Consider the following 17,055-nt stretch of genomic DNA (forward strand, 5'->3'; position numbering starts at 1 on the left):
GTTTTTCTTTCCTGTTCACCTTTTTATGCTTCCCTTGAGTCTTGTATTTGAAGACCAAATTTTCTGTTCAGTTGTTTTGTTTTGATTTTTTTTAATATGGAATGATTTACAGTCCCCTGTTTCATTGAATATCCATCTTTTTTTCTCAAAGATTATACTTGGTTTGATAGTTGATTCTTGGTTGTAATCCAAACTCCTTAGCCTTCCAGAATAGCATTTTCCAGGCCCTCTGCTCATTTAATGTGGAAGTTGCTAAGTCATGTGTAATCCTGACTGTGATTACGGGATATTTAAATTATTTCTTTCTGGCTGTTTCCAATATGTTCTTCATCTGATAATTCTTGAATTTGGCTACAATATTTGTTGGAGTTTTCATTTTAGGATCTCTTTCAGGAGTTGATTGGTGGATTCTTAGAGTGACTATCATGCCCTCTGGTTCTAGGACCTCAAGGCAGTTTTCCTTGATAATTTCTTGAAAGATACTGTCTGGGCTCTTTTTGTGTGTGTGTGTGTGTGTGTGTCATGGCTTTCAGGTAGTCCAATAATTTTTAAATTATCTCTCCTAGATCTATTTTCCAAGTCAGTTGTTTTTCCAATGACATATTTTTCATTTTCTTGTATTTTTTGATACTTTTGATTTTGTTTGACTTATTCCTGATGTTTTATAAAATCATTAACTTCCACTTGTCCAATTCTAATTTTTAAGAATTTATTTTCTTCAGTTACTTTTGTACCTCATTTTTCATTTGGCCAACTTTAACTTTTAAAGAATTGTTTTCTACAGTCAATTTTTGTCCTTTTCTCCCCCCCAAAAAATTGACTCTCTCTTGCTTACCTCTCATTTCTTTTGCCAGTTGTTCTTCCACCTCTCTTATTTGACTTTTAAAATCCTTCTTGAGTTCTTCCATGATGACTTTTTAGGCTTGAGACTAGTTCATATTCCCCTTTGTGGTTTTTGATGTAGGTATATTGACAGTATTGGTGTCTTCTGAGTTGATCTTCCCTGTCACCATATAAGTTCTCTATGGTCAAGGGTTTTTGTTTGTTTGTTTGTTTGTTTGTTTTTTTGCTTCTTGCTCATGATGTTTGCCCATTTCCTGGCTTTTAAATATGAGCTCTTCTGCTGAAGCACTGGTGGCACCATCTCAAGATTCTTGCATGTCCTGGGGCCTCAGGTGCTGGCTGCTGGAGGCTGTAGGGGTCTGTCAGCCTACCTGGTTATGAACTGGGGTCCTAGTGGTGGTGTCTGGCATGCACTGAGACCAGGTAAGGTTTTTCTGTGTTTCCCAGGGCTACACTTAAACACAAGAATTTCTGCTTCTGGTGGACAGTTACCCACCCAAGGCTGCACTGAAGCACAGGGAGGTCCACTGCTAAAGGAGGCCTGCCCACCCAGGGCTGCATTGAAGCCCATAGAGGTCTGCTTTTAGTGGACACCCTTCCAGAGCTAGGTTCAAGCATGGTGGGGTCAAGCTGGTGGATGATACCTGCCTGTTCAGTACTGCACTGGAACATGTGGTGGTTCTCTAACCTGGAGTCTGCCAGTTCCCTGGCCTGTGCTAAAGACATTTGCCTGCTCCACCACTCTGAGTTTCAGGATATTCAACTGGTTTGCTAATGTGTAGCCTGTTGCCCAACAGCTTTGATTTTTTTCACCTGAAAACTGCCTGTTCATATTCTTTTAATATTTATCAATTGGGGAAGGACTTGTATTTTTAAAAATTTGACTCAGTTCTCTATATATTTGGGAAATAAGTCCTTTATCAGAGACACTGGCTGTAAAAAAAAAAAAATTATTCCCAGCTTTCTTCTTCCCTTCTAATCTTGGTTGCATTGGCTTTGTCGGTGCAAAAATATTTTTAATTCAATGTAATATAATTATCCATTTTTGCAATTCATAATGTTCTTTTGTTCAGTCATAAATTCTTCCCCTCTTCAAAGGTCTGACAGGCAAACTATTTCTTGCTCTCCTAATTTGCTTATGGTACCACCCTTTATGTGTAAATCATGTACCCATTTTGACTTTATGTTGGTATATCATGTAAGATTTTGGTGTATGCCTAGTTTCTGCCATACTCTTTTCCAGTTTTCCCAGCAGTTTTTTATCAATTTTTTTTAATCCCAGAAGCCAAAATCTTTGGTTTTATTAAACAGCACATTGCTATAGTTATTAACTATTGTGTCTTGCTTACCTAACCTATTGCACTGATCTACCACTCTATTTTTTAGCCAGTGCCAAGAAGTTTTGATGTTTTATAATATAGTTTTAGATCTGGTAAAATCATACCATCTGTAAAGAGTGATCACTTTGTTTCCTCATTGCCTATTTGTTTTTTATGATAATCTCTATCTTTTATTTCTATTTTTAAATATTTATTTATTTTTAGTTTTCAACACTTGTTTTTTTAACATTTTAAGTTCTAAATCTTCCCCCCTCTATCCCCTCTCCAAGACAGCATGCAATCTGATATAGGCTATACATGTATGATCATGTGAAATATATTTCCACATTAGTCATGTTGTGAAAGAAGAATCAGAACAAAAGGAAAAAAGCCATGAGAAAGAACAAACAAAAACAACAAAAAAAAAAAAGAGGAAAAAAGTATGCCTATTTTACCCCTCTGGTTCTAGGATATCAGGGCAATATTCCTTGATAAGTACTTGAAAACTGCTCTACAGAGACTTTTTTATTTTTATCATGGCTTTCAAGTAGCCCAATAATTCTTAAATTATCTCTCCTGAATCTATGGTTTTTCCAAAGATGTTTGTTTGTTTGTTTGGTTTTGTTTTGTTTTTTACATTTTCTTCTGTTTTTCATTCTTTTGATTTTGTTTGACTAATTCTTTTTTAAAATTTATTTTTTATATTTCAACATTTACTTCCACAAGATTCTGAGTTCCAAATTTTTTCCTCATCTCCTCCCCCCATCCCAAAATGGCATGTATTCTGAATAGCCCTTCTGCTAATCTGCCTTCCCTTCTATCTCTGGCCCCCCTTCTCTTATCCTCTTCCCCTTCAATGTTCCTGCAGGGCAGGAAAGATTTCTATACCCTATTGCCTGTATATATTACTTCCCAGTTGCACCTGAAAGCAATTTTTTTAACATTTGTTTTTAAAACTTTGAGTTCCAAATTTTCTCACTTTCTCCCTCCCCATCCACCCTCATTGAGAAGGCAAGAAATTCGATAAAGGTTATACATGTGTAGTCATGAAAAACACTTCCATTATAGTCATGCTGTGGAAAACTAACTATATTACACTTTATCCTATCCCGTCCACTATTTATTATATATATTCTCTCTTTTGACTCTGTCCCTCCTTAGAAGTGCTTGCTTCTGATTATCCCCTCCCCAAATCTGCCCTCCCCTCTGTCATCCCCCTGGTCTCTTGTCTCCTCTCCCCCTATTTTCCTGGAGGGTAAAATAGATTTCCATACCCAGTTGAGTGTGTATGTTATTCCCACCTTAAGCCAAATCCTATGAGAATAAGATTCATTCATTCCCTCACACCTTCCCCCTCTTACTCTCCACTATGAAAGCCTTTTATTGTCTGGTTTATGTGAGATAATTTACCCCACTCTACCTCTCCCTTTCTCCTTCTCCCAATATAATCCCCTCTCACCCCTTAATTTTATTCTCCAGATATCACCCATTTATCTTCAACTCACCCTGTGCCCTCTATTTATCTATCTATCTATATATACATACTTACATACATATAATTTTCCCCTCCAACTACCCTAATACTGACAAAGGTCTCACGAGTTATAAATATCATCTTTTCATGCAGGAATGTAAACAGCTCAACCTTAACAAGTCCCTTATGATTTCTCTTTGCTGTTTTCCTCTTCATGTTTCCCTTGAGTCTTGTATTTGAAAGTCAAATTTTCTATTCAGCTGGTCCTTCCATCAAGAACACTTGAAAGTCCTCTATTTCACTGTATGTCCATTTTTCCCCTGAAGGATTATACTCAGTTTTGCTGGGTAAGTGATTCTTGGTTGTAATCCTGTCTTCTTTGCCTTTAGGAATATCATATTCAAAGCCCTGTGGTCCCTTAATGTAGAAGCTGCTGGAAGCAGGTGCTGCCACAGGAATGTGCCAGGACTGGGGCTAGGACCAAGTTTCTCTCTCACTGTGGTCACAGACTTTTCCTACTGATCTTCTAAGTTGTCTTTGGTATTTGTGGGTTGGGAAGTCTGGAAATCACCACAGTTTCCTGTGATTCAGTCCTCTGAGGGCTACTGCAGGTTTCCTGAGGCCTATTTTGCCTGCTTGCCCATGCCAAACTGCATTCCTCTCCCTGCCAGGCACGATAGACCTTTCTAATCACCCATCCAGGTTGTCTTGGGTTGGAAATTTGTTTCACTCAGTATTTTTGTGGGTTCTGCTGCTCTAAAAATTTTAGAGCCATTTTTTACAGGTATTTGGAGGGGTTTGGGGGAGAGCTCAAGCAAGTCACTGCTTTTACTCTGCCATCTTGGCTCAGCCCCTTGTTTGACTGATTCTTGAGATCTCATAGAGTCAATTAGGTTCCATTTGCCCCATTTCATACTTTTCCATTTGGCCAATTTTAGTTTTTAAAGAGTTGTTTTCTTCAGTGGATTTTTTTTTTTATCATTTGGACAATTTTTTTTAAAGAATTGTTTTCTTCATTCAATTTCTGTCCTTTCTTTTCCAAGATATTGACTCTCTCTTGTATACCTCTCATTATCTTTCTCATTTTTTTCCTACCTCTCTTATTTGACTTTTAAATTCTTTTCTTAAGTTCTTCCAAGATGGCTTTTCAGGCTTGAGACCAACTCATATTCCCCTTTTAGGTCATAGATGTAGGTATATCGACGGTGCTGTCATCTTCTGAGTTTGTGTTTTGATCTTCTATGTAATCTTAGTAACTTTCTAGGGTAATGTTTGTTTTTTATTATTGCTCTTTTTTTTGCCTGTTTTAGAGGTTTTAACATTGAACTCTATTGCTGGAGCACTGAGGCCACTGTCACAACCTTCTTGTGTTGATCACTGGGACCTGGTCACTGGCTCTGTGCACTGGGGCCTCAGGTGCGGGTGGCTGAAGGCTAGGTGTCTGGCAGCTTGCCTGAAACTCAGTTGGGATTGTAGTGGTGGTGTCTGGTTTGTACTGAGGCCAGCTGGGGTTCTTGTGAATTTCCCTAGGGCTATACTGCATTATATGGAGATGTGGCCACTGGAAGATGCCTACTTACCCTGGGCTACACTGAAGTGCAAGGTGGTTCTCAGAGCTGGAGTCTTAAACACCCTCCCAAAAAAACAAAAACCAAAAACAAAAACTTTGAGTTCCAAATTGTCTTTCTTACCTTTCCACCACCCTCACTGAGAAAGCAAGCAATCTGATGTAGTGAAATGCATATGCGGTCATGGAAAACATATTTTTATCTATTCTATATGTTGTGAAAGAAAACATAAATATCCCACCCCAACCCCCCCCAAAAAAAAACTCAAGAAAAATTAAGAAAGTATAAAATAAATATGCTTCAGTCTCTACTTAAATACACTCAGTGCCTTCTCTGGAGATGGATAGCATTTTTCATCATGAGTCCTTCAGAGCTGTCTTGGATCATTGAACTACTAGGACTAGCTAAGTCATTCAGAGCAGATCATTGCACAATATTACAGTGATGTTGGACACAGTACATTTTACTTTGCATTAGCTCATCTAAATCTTACCAGGATTTTCTTGGAGCATCCTGCTCATCATTTCGTATCATAAAATAGTATTTCCTCATAATTCATACCACAGTTTGTTCTGCTATTCTGAAATTGATGGGCATCCCCTCAATATCCAATTCTTTGCCCCAGAAAAGAGCTGTTAGAAACATTTTTGTATATATACGTCCTTTTCTTTTTGATTTTTTGTCTCTTTTGGGATTCAGACATAGTAATGGTATTACTAGGTCAAAGGGTATGTGTGATTTTATTGCCTTATTAGTATAGTTCCAAATTACTTTAAAGAATGTTTGAATCAGTTCAAAATTCCACTCAGTTCATAACTCCAACAGTGCATTAAGCTATCATTTTTCCCACATCCCCTCCAAAACTGACCATTTTCCTTTTTTGTCCTACTAGCCAATCTAATAGGTATGAGGTTGTACCTATGAATTGTTTTAATTTGCATTTCTCCAATCAATAGTGAGTTAGAACATTTTTTTTCATGTGGCTATAGATAGCTTTGATTACTTCTTCTGAAAACTTCATATCTTTTGATCATTTATCAAATGGGGAATGGCTCTTATTTTTATAAATTTACTCATTTCTCTGTATGTTTGAGAAATGAGGCCTTTATCAGAGAACTTGCTTCATTTTTCCCCAGAAGTTACTAATGTTAACTGTATTTTCCTCGATCCTATGTCCACTATCTATTCTATTTTCTCTCTCCTTTCACTCTGTTTCTTCTCAAAATGTCTTGATTCTGACTACCCCTTCCCTGAATCTACCCTACTTTCTATCACCCCTCTTTTCTTATCCCCTTCCTCTCCTTTCCTTGTATGGTAAGATAGATTTGTATACACAATTGAGTGTATATGCTGTTCCCTCTTTGAGCCAATTCTCATGAGAGTAAGCTTCACTCACTCTTCCTCACTTGTCCTACATGTTCCTCCACTGTAAAGGCTTTTTCTTACCTCTTTCATGTGAGATAATTTATCCCATTTTACCTCTTCTTTTTTTTTCTCCCAGTGCATTCCTCTCTCACTCTTTATTTTTATTTTTTTAGATATCATCTCTTCATATTCAACTCACACCTGTACTCTCTGTCATATATATATATACATATATATACCTTCTAAGTGCCCTAATAATGAAAAAAGATCTTATGAGAAACAAGTATCAACTCCCATAAAAGAATGTCAACAGTTTAACTTTGAGTCAATTATCATTTGCTTTTTCTGTTTACCTTTTTATGCTCCTCTTGAGTCTTGTATTTGAAAGTCAAATTTTTTATTCAGCTCTGATCTTTTCATCAAGAATATGTGAAAATCTCCTATTTCATTAAATATCCATTTTTTGCCCTAGAAGATTATACTCAGTTTTGGTGGGTAAGTGATCCTTGGTTGTAATACTAGCTTATTTGCCCTCTAGAATATCATATTCCAAGCCCTATTATCCTTCATTTGAAGTTGATAAATCTTGTGTCATCCAGACTGTGGCTCCATAGTACTTGAATTGTTTCTTTCTGACTGCTTACAATATTTTCTCCTTGACCTTAGAGCTCTGAAATTTGCTTATAATATTCCTGGGAGGTTTCATTTTGGATTCTCTTTCAGGAAGAGATTAGTAGATTCTTCGAATTTCTATTTACCCTCTGGCTCTAAAATTTCAGGACAGGCTTTTATTATTATTATTATTTCTTCTTTTACTTTCATATTTTTTGGCTAGGCAGTGAGGTTAAGTGACTTACCCAGGGTCACACAGCTAGTGAGTGTTTTGTGTTTGAGGCTGGATTTGAACTCAGGTCCTCCTGAGTCCAGGGCCAATGCTCTATCCACTGTGCCACCTAGCTGCCCCAATTATTATTATTTCTTGAAAGATGATGTCTAAGCTATTTTTTATCATGTCTTTCAGATAGTCCAAGAATTTTCAAATTATCTCTCCTAGATGTATTTTCCAGGTAAGTTATTTTTCCAATGAGATATTTCATAGTATGTGTTTTTTTTTTCCTTTTGGTTTTGTTTTGTTGTTTTTTGATTTCTCATAAAGTCATTAGCTTCTATTTGCTCCATTCTAATTTTTAAGGAATTTTTTCTTCAGTGAGATTTTGGAGCTCTTTTACCATTTTGCCTAGTCTGTTTTTTAAGGTGTTATTTTTATCAGTGTTTTTTTGTGTGTCTCCTTTACAAAACCGTGAACTTGTTTTTCATTATTTTCTTGCATCACTCTCATTGCTGTTGCCAATTTTTCCTCTACCTCTCTTACTTGATTTTCAAAATATTTTTGAGCTCTTCCATGTCCTGAGGCCAATTCGTATTTTCTTCTTGGAGTCTTTGGATGTAGGACTGTGACTTTGTTGTCTTTTTTTGAGGTGCGTTTTGATCTTCCTTGTCACTATAGTAACTTTCTGTGGTCAGTTTTTTTATTGTTTTTTTGCTCATATTTCTAGGTTATTACTTGATGTTTAAGTCTTTGTTAAAGCAGAACTCTATTTCTGGGTGCACTGTTCCAAGCTTCAAGCATTTTGTTCAGCTGTTTCAGAGATAATTCTAGGGACCTGTAAGTTTTCAGTTCTTCCAAGTGGCATGATCTGAGGAGATGTGTGTTTACTCTTTTCCTGGCTTGTGTTGTGGTCTGTGAGTGACCACAAACACTATTTTCTGACCTGGAAATGTGAAGAGGGTCCCCTTTCCACTGTGGCTGCAAGTTCTGTTATGATAATGCTCCTCCTTACCCTGGGATTGTCACTCAGGATTGGAACTTGGATCTGAATATGGTTAAAGCAACAGAGTCCTGCCTCCAGTTCCCATAGAGACCCCTACAATTTCTTTCTGACCACTTGTTCAACACCCTTAACATCTGTGGGTGGACAGCCCAGAAGCAGCTGCTGCCACTACTGATTCATTGGCCCCCAAGGTCAGTTCCTGGTTTACTGGGATACAGCCTGTGCTAGTATGTCTTGAGCTAGAATGTACTCCACTCTCACCCAGGTGTCACAAACCTTTCCTGCAGAATTTTTAAGTTATCTTTGGTGTCTGTGGTCTGAGAATGCTAGAAAATACCACTGCTGCCACTGGTTCTGTCACATTGAAGCCTGCTTCCAATTTCCTGTGGCACTATCTGTCCTGATGTGTCCTGCATGGGACTATGCTCATCTTTAGCCCTGGTGCAACAGAACTTTCCAGCAGACTGTCTAAGATGTCTTGGGCTAGAAAATTGTTTCACTCTGTCTTTTTGTGGATTCTTCTGCTTTAGAATTTGTTTAGAATCATTATTCAAAGGTATTTGGAGAGGTTTAGGGAGAGCTCAGGCCAGTCCAACTGCCTCTTTCCACCACCTATTCTAGAGATGAGGAAATGGAGATCCAGAGAATGAAGCGATTTCCCCAAGATCATATAAGCAGTAAGAGGCTTTGCTAAGTTTTGAATCCAGATCTTCTAACTCTCAGTCAATAGTTCCTTCTTCTCTATTATAATGCCTCTCACAATCCATGTATGAGAATCATCCAAATTGTGAAAGCCACAGACCTTTCAAAGTATCAAGAGTGCAGTACTATGCCCAAGAATTATTAATATTGTATGATGATGATGAGTTGGTTCTATTTGTCTATATGACAATTTCAAAGTCAAAATGTTTGCCTTCATTTTATCTTTTCAGAATTTAATTATTCCCGTATTTGAGATTAAAGCAATCCAACAAAGAGGTAGAGCCAAGATGGCAGGGTGAAAGCAGGAATTCACCAGAGCTCTCCCCCAAACCCATTCAAATATCTCTAAAAAGTGACTCTGAACAAGTTCTAGAGTGGTAGAACCCAAAAAGAGACAGAATGAGGCAGATTTCTAGTCCCAGAGAACCTTGAAAGTTGACAGGAAAGGTCTGTTGCACTGGCCAAAGAGAGGTGTCCAGGGTGCAGGGCATAGAACAGACCAGGCCTAAGAAAAGCCTGAGCAGGCCTAGGGGAACTGAACCACTGGCAGCTGTGGTGGTTTCCATTTTTCTCAGCCTACTGCTGCCAGAGAAAACTTAGAAGGTCAGTGAGAGGGGTCTGTCTGAACAGGGTGAGAGAGAAGCACGGTCCAGCACAGGGCTGCAGGGTGTGCCAATATAGCCTTAGCACCAGCAAACCAGGAACAGACCTTGGGAGTGACTGAATCAGCAGTATTAGTGGTGGCAGCAATGGCAGCAATTGCTCCTGGAGCTATTAGCCCATAGATGGAATATTTAAAAGTCACCTATTTCAACTTGCAGGAGCCAAGATGGCAGAGTAAGCCATACATTTCTCTCACTCTGCCTTATTGACCTTGAAAAATCCGGAAAATATTGCACCAGGAAAAATCCTGAAATAGAGGAGTCAGCAGAAAGATAAGATACGACAGTCTTTTAGCTCATGAGGTTAGGGGGAATTAATGGGAAAATCCCTCTTTCTGTGGCTGAAGGGGACCAGTACAGGAAGGGAGGCATCCCAGCAAGTCACTGGCAAGCCCAACATCAGCAAAAAAGGGAAAATTTAACAATTCCTTTAAAATGCAGTTGACAAGATGGAAAAAAAAAGTAAACTGAAGAAAACAACTCCTTAAAAAGTAGAATTGCCCAAATGGAAAAGGAGGCACAAAAACTCACCAAAGAGAACTCCCTCAAAAGTAAAATGGGCCAAATGGAAAAGGACAAAATCTAATAGAAGAAAACAATCTGGGGGTGGAGCCAAGATGGCAGAGTAAAAGAAGTGACTTGCTTGAGCTCTCCCTCAAACTCCTCCAAATACCTATAAAAAATGGCTCTAAACAAATTCTAAAGTAGCAGAACCCAAAAAAAGACAGAGTGAAACAAATTTCCAGGCCAAGACAACCTGGATGGTTGATCAGAAAGGAATATCATGCCGGGTGGGGAGCGGAGCACAGTTCAGTGTGGGCGCGCAGGCCGCAGCCACCCTGGAACAGGCCTCAGAGGACTGAATCTCAGGCAACTGTGGTGGTTTCCAGACTTCTCAATCCATGAAAGCTAAAGACAACTTGGAAGGTCAGTGAAAAAAGTCTGTGACTTTGGTGAGAGAGAAGCTAGGTTTCAGTGCAAGTCCTGAACGCCGACTGTGGCTGCCTCCTGAGCTTCTGGCCCACAGACTGAGGGGCAATTGAGTTGCTGATCTGAGGGGGATTGCAGGGATCCCTTTGCCTGTGCTGAGGCAGGAATCTCTTGCTTTGCCCGTGCTTGGATCTGGGTCACAGTTCTGGGTGGCAGTCCTGTGTCGAGGAGGAGAGCTGGTGTAGTGGAGCTTGTAGTGGCTATGGAGAGGAAATGCTCCTCACAGTTCCAAGACAGAAAACAGTACTCATAGACCAGAGCACAGGCCAGGAAAGGAGTAAACACATAGCACCTTGGAAGAACTGAAAATTTACAGGTCCCTAAAAGTATCTCTGAAAACAGCTGCACAAAACCCCTGAAGCTTGGAACAGTACATTCTCCACACCGGAAACAGACTCCTATTTTAACAAAGAGTTTATAACTCAAGTAATCAGCTGACATCATGAGCAAGCAGCCCAAAAAAATTAGACTATATTATCTTACTTTGATGACAAAGAAGATCAAAACATACAACAAGAAGAAGACAACAAAGCCAAAGCTCCTACATCCAAAGCCTCCAAGAAAAATATGAATTGGTCCCAGGCCATGGAAGAGCTTAAAAAGAATTTTGAGAAGCAAGTAAGAGAAGCAGAGGAAAAACTGAGAGTGATGCTAAAGGAGACCCCAAAAAATACTGAAGAAAATAACACCTTAAAAATAGCCTAACCCAAATGGCCAAAGAGGTCCAAAAAGCCAATGAGGAGAAGAATGTCCTAAAAAGCAAAATTGGCCAAATGGAAAAGGCAGTCCAAAAGATTACTGAAGAAAATACTTCCTTAAAAACTAGAATGGAGAAATTGAAAGCTAATGACAATTTGAGAAATCAAGGCATTGTAACACTAATCTAAAGGAATGAAAAAACAGAAGAAAATGTGAAATATCTCATTGGAAAAACAACTGACCTGGAAAATAGATCCAGGAGAGAGAACTGAAAAATTATTGGACTATCTGAAAGCCATGATCAAAAAAAGAGCCTAGACATCATCTTTCAAGAAATTATCAAGAGAAACTGCCCTGATATTTTAGAACCAGAGGGCAAAATAGAAATGGAAAGAATCCACCTATCACCTCCTGAAAGAGATCCCCAAAGGAAAACTCCTAGGAATATTTTAGCCAAATTTCAGAATCCCCAGGTCAAGGAGAAAATATTGCAAGCAGCCAGAAGGAAACAATTCAAGTATTGTGTAAACACAATCAGGATAATGCAAGATTTAGCAGCTTCTACATTAAGGGGCTACAGGGCATGAAGCATGATATTCCAGAGGGCAAAGGAGATAGGACTACAACCTAGAATCACCTTCCCAGCAAAACTGAGTATAATCCTTCAGGGTAAAAAAAATGGTTATTCAATTAAATAGGGGACTTTCAAGCATTCCTGAGGAAAAGACCAGAGCTGAATAGAAAATTTGACCTTCAAATACAAGACTCAAGTGAAACATGGAAGAGGAAAACAGGAAAAAGAAATCATAAAAGACTTATTAAGGTTGAACTGTTTACATTCCTACAGGGAAAGATGATATTTGTAACTCATGAGTCCTTTGTCAGTAGTAGGGTAGTGGGAGGGAAAAAAATTATATGTATGTATAGATAAATAGACAGATAGAGGGCACAGGGTGAGTGGAAGATGAAAGGGTGATATCTGGAAAATAAAATTAAGGGGTGAGAGAGGATTAATTATACTGGGAGAAGGAGAAAGGAAGAAGTAGAAGAAGGTTAAATATCTCACATGAAACAGACAAGAAAAGACTTTTACAGTGGAGGGGAAATGGGGAAGGTGAGAGGGAATGAGTGAATCTTATTCTCATAGGATTTGACTTAAGGAGGGAATAATATACACAATGGGATATGGAAATCTATCTTACCCTGAAGTAAAATAAGGGGAGAAGGGGACAAGAGAGCAGGGGCTCAATAGAGGGGAGGGCAGACTGGGGGAGGGGATAATCAAAAGCAAACACTTCTGAGGAGGGACAGGGTCAAAAGAGAGAATAGAATAAATGGGGGGTAGGATAGGATGAAGGGAAATATACTTAGTTTTTCACAGCAGGACTACTATGGAAGTGTTTTGCATGACTACACATCTATAACTTATATCGAGACGCTTGCCTTTTTAATGAGGATGGGTGGAGAGGGAAGAAGGGAGAAAATTTGTAACCCAAAGTTTTAAAACACATGTTAAAAAGGAAAAAATAGAAAAAAGAAAAAATTAAAAAAAGAAAACAATTTGTTAAAAATTAGAATGGGGCAAGTGGAAGCTAATGACTCTATAAGACATCAAGAATCATTCAAACAAAATCAAAAGAATTAAAAAAATGGGAAAAAAAATGTTAAATACCTCATTGGAAAAAAACAACTGACTTAGATAATAGCTCCAGAAGAGATAACTTAAGAATTATTGGTCGACCTGAAAACCATGATGCAGAAAAGAGCTCGAAAGCATCTTTCAGGAGATCAGGCGCTGAGACCCTAGAACGAGAAGGTAAAATGGTCATTGAAAAAACGCATCAATCACCTCCTGAAAGAGATCCAAAATTGAAAACACCAAGGAATATTGTAGCCAAATTCCAGAATTATCAGGTCAAGAAAAAAAATCCTGCAAGCAGCCAAAAAGAAACAATTCAAATATCATGGAAACACAATTAGGATTATGGAGGAACTTGCAGCTTTTACATTAAAAGATTGGAGGAATAGGAACATAATATTCTGTAAGGCAAAGGAGGTTGGATTATAACCAAGAATCAATGACCCAGCAAATTGAGCATAATCTTTCAGGGGAGGAGATGGACATTGAATGAAAGAGAGGATTTCCTGATGAAAAGACTAGAGCTCAATGGAAAATTTGATCTTAAAATAAAAAACTCAAAAGAGGCATAAAAAGGTAAACAAAAAAAGGAAAATAAAAACATGTTATTCAATAAAGATAAACTGTTTACATCCCTACATGGGAAGATGATACTTATAACTTTTGATAACTATATTGTTACGATGACATTTAGAAGGTATATACATAATCAGAGGAGGTGGATTTAAGATGACTTTGATGTGTTGATAAAAACCCTAATGAAGTGGTGAGATGGAACTGCAATGGGAGAAGAGGAAAGGAAGAGGCAGAAAAGAATAAATTACATCACATGAAGAGGCATAAAGTTATTTGTCATAGTGGGAAAGAAGGAAAGGAGATGGGCATTGTTTCAACTTACTTTCATCAGATTTGGTTCAAGGATGAAATAACATACTCAGGTATAGAAATTAAATTGCCATATAGGCAGTAGGAGGGGGAAAGGGCAATGAAAAGGGAAGGGAAATAGAAGGGAGGGAAGAAGTAGTAAGAAAAAAGAGAAAGAAAGGGAGGGGGCTGATAGAAGGGAGGGCAGATTAAGGAAGGATGTGGCCAAAAACAAAACTCTAGTGAGGAGGGAAAGGGAGGAAAAGAGAAAAAAGAAAAAGAAAAAAACAGGGAAGGAAGAAATGGGATAGAGAGAAAGACACAGATAGTAATCATAACCATGAATGTGAATGAGACAAACTATTCCATAAAATGGCAACAGCAGAATGGATTAAAAATCCTAATCCTACGATATATTGTTTACAAGAAACACATTTGAAACAGAGGGATATACATGGGGTAAAGGTAGAAGGCAGGAATAGAATATATTATGCTTCCGCTGAAGTTTAAAAAAAAAAGCAGTGGCAACAATCCTCATCTCAGACAAAGAAAAAGTAAAAATAGATCTAATTAAAAGAGATGAGGAAGAACATTACATCAAGCTAAAAGACACCATACACAATGAAGTAATATCATTACTAATCATATACGAACCAAGTGGTATAGCATCCAGATTCTTAGAGAAGTTCAGGGAGATATAGGAAGAAATAGACAGCAAAACTATACTGGTTGAGGACCTCAACCTTCCCCTCTCTGAACTAGATAAAATCTAACCACAGAATAAACAAGAAGAAAGTTAAGGAGATGGATAAAATTTTAGGAAAGTTAGATATGATATACCTCTGGAGAAAACTGAATGGGGATAGAAAAGAATATAATTATTTTTTCTCAGTGATAGATAGTACCAACACAAAAATTGACCATGTACTAGGTCATAAAAACCTTACAATCCTATGCAGAAACTGAGCAATAGTAAATGCATCCTTTTCAGATCATGATGCAATAAAAATCATATGTAATAAAGGGCCATGGAAAGATAGACTAAAAATTCATTGGAAACTAAATAATCTAATCTTAAGTAATGAGTGGGTCAAACAACAAATCGTAAAAACAATGAATAATTTCATCCAAGAGAATGAAAATAATGAGACAACATACCAAAACTTATGGGCTGCAGTGAAAGAACTTCTTAGGGGAAGTTTTATATCTCTTACTGCTTACATGAATAAAATAGAGAAAGTGGAGATCAGTGAATTGGACATACAACTAAAAAACCTTAGAAAGAGAACAAATTAAAATTCCCCAATTAAATACCAAATTAGAAATACTGAAAACCAAAGGAAAGATTAATAAAATTGAAATTAGGAAAACTAATGAATTAATAAATAAAACTAAGAGTTGGTTTTATTAAAAAAATAGATAAACCTTTAGTTAATTTGATTTAAAAAAAAGACAGAAGAAAAACAAATTACCAGCATTAAAAATGAAAAGGGTAAATTGGTCACAAATGAAGAGGTAATTAAAATAATAGTTAGGAACTATTTTGCCTAACTGTATGCCAATAAATTTGACAAACTTAGGGAAATGGATGAATAGTTACAAAAATATAAATTGCCTAGATGAAGAGGAAGCAAAATACTTAAATAACTGCATCTCAGAAAAAAGAAATTAAGTAAGCCATCAATGAACTCCCCAGGAAAAAAATCTCCAGGGCAAGATGGATTTACAAGCAAATTCTATTAAACATGTAAAGAACAATTAATTCCAATACTGTATAGACTATTTGGGAAAATAAATGAAGAAGGAGTCCTACCAAATCCTTTGATACAAATATGGTGCAGATACCTAAACCAGAAAGAGTCAAAACACAGAAAAAAAAATATAGACCAATTTCCCTAATGAAAATAGGTGCAAAATTTTTAAATAAAATATTTGCAAATAGATTACAGCAACTTATCATGAGAATAATACACTATAACCAGGTTAGATTTATACCAGGAATGTAGAGCTGGTTTAATATTGGGAAAACTATCAGCATACATGATCATATGAACAATACAACTAACAGAAACCACATGTTTATCTCAATAGATGCAGAAAAAGCTTTTGACAAAATAGAACACCCATTCCTATTAAAAACACTAGAGAGCATAGAAATTAATGGAGTCTTCCTTAAAATGATAAGTAGCATCTACCTAAAACCTTCAGCAAGCATCATATGTAATGTGGATAAGCTAGAAGAATTTCCATTAAGATCAGGGTGAAACAAGGATGTCCATTATCACCACTGTTATTCAATATGGTACTGGAAACATCAGCTTTAGCAATGACAAGAAAAAAGAAATTCGAGGTATTAGAACAGGCAAAGAAGAAACAAAGGTATCATGGTTTGCATGATATACTTAGAGAATCCTAGAGAATCAAGTAAAAAAGTGCTTGAAATAATAAACAACTTTAGCAATGTTGCAGTATATAAAATAAACCCATACAAATCATCAGCATTTCTATGTATTACTAGCAAAGCCCAATAGCAAGAGATAGAAAGAAAAATTCCATTTAAAGTTACTGTAGACATTATAAAATATTTAGGAATCTATCTGCTGAAACAAACCTGGAACTCTATGAACACAATTAAAAAATACTTTTCACACTAATAAAGTCAGATCTAAATAATTGGAAAAAACACCAATTACTCATGGTAAGGCCCAAGTAATATAATAAAAATGATAATTCTACCTAAATTAATTTACTCATTCAATCAAACTACCAAAAATTATTGTGTTGAGCTAGAAAAAATAATAACAAAAATCATCTGGGCAAACAAAAGGTCCAGAATATCAAGGGAACTAATGAAAAGGAATGTTAGGGAATGTTGCCTAGCTGTACCAGGTCTTATAAAGCAGCAATCATCAAAACTACAGGCTAAGAAACACAGTGTTGGATCAGTGGAATAGGTTAGGTATGCAAGACACAGAAGTCAATGACTGTAGTAGTGTACTATTTGATAAACCCAAAAACCGTAGCTTCAGTGATAAGAACTCACTCTTTGACAAAAACTGCTGGGAAAACTAGAAAAGAGTGTGGCAGAAACTAGGCGT

General features: G+C 37.2%; 1 pseudogene; it reads left to right on the plus strand.

Moving 5' to 3' along the window:
• LOC114024454 overlaps positions 1-17,055 on the plus strand; it is a 112,570-nt pseudogene that overhangs the window by 29,004 nt on the left and 66,511 nt on the right.

This window comes from Vombatus ursinus, unplaced genomic scaffold, assembly GCF_900497805.2.
Source record: "Vombatus ursinus unplaced genomic scaffold, bare-nosed wombat genome assembly UNPS02014821.1, whole genome shotgun sequence".
Taxonomy (NCBI): Eukaryota; Metazoa; Chordata; class Mammalia; order Diprotodontia; family Vombatidae; genus Vombatus; species Vombatus ursinus.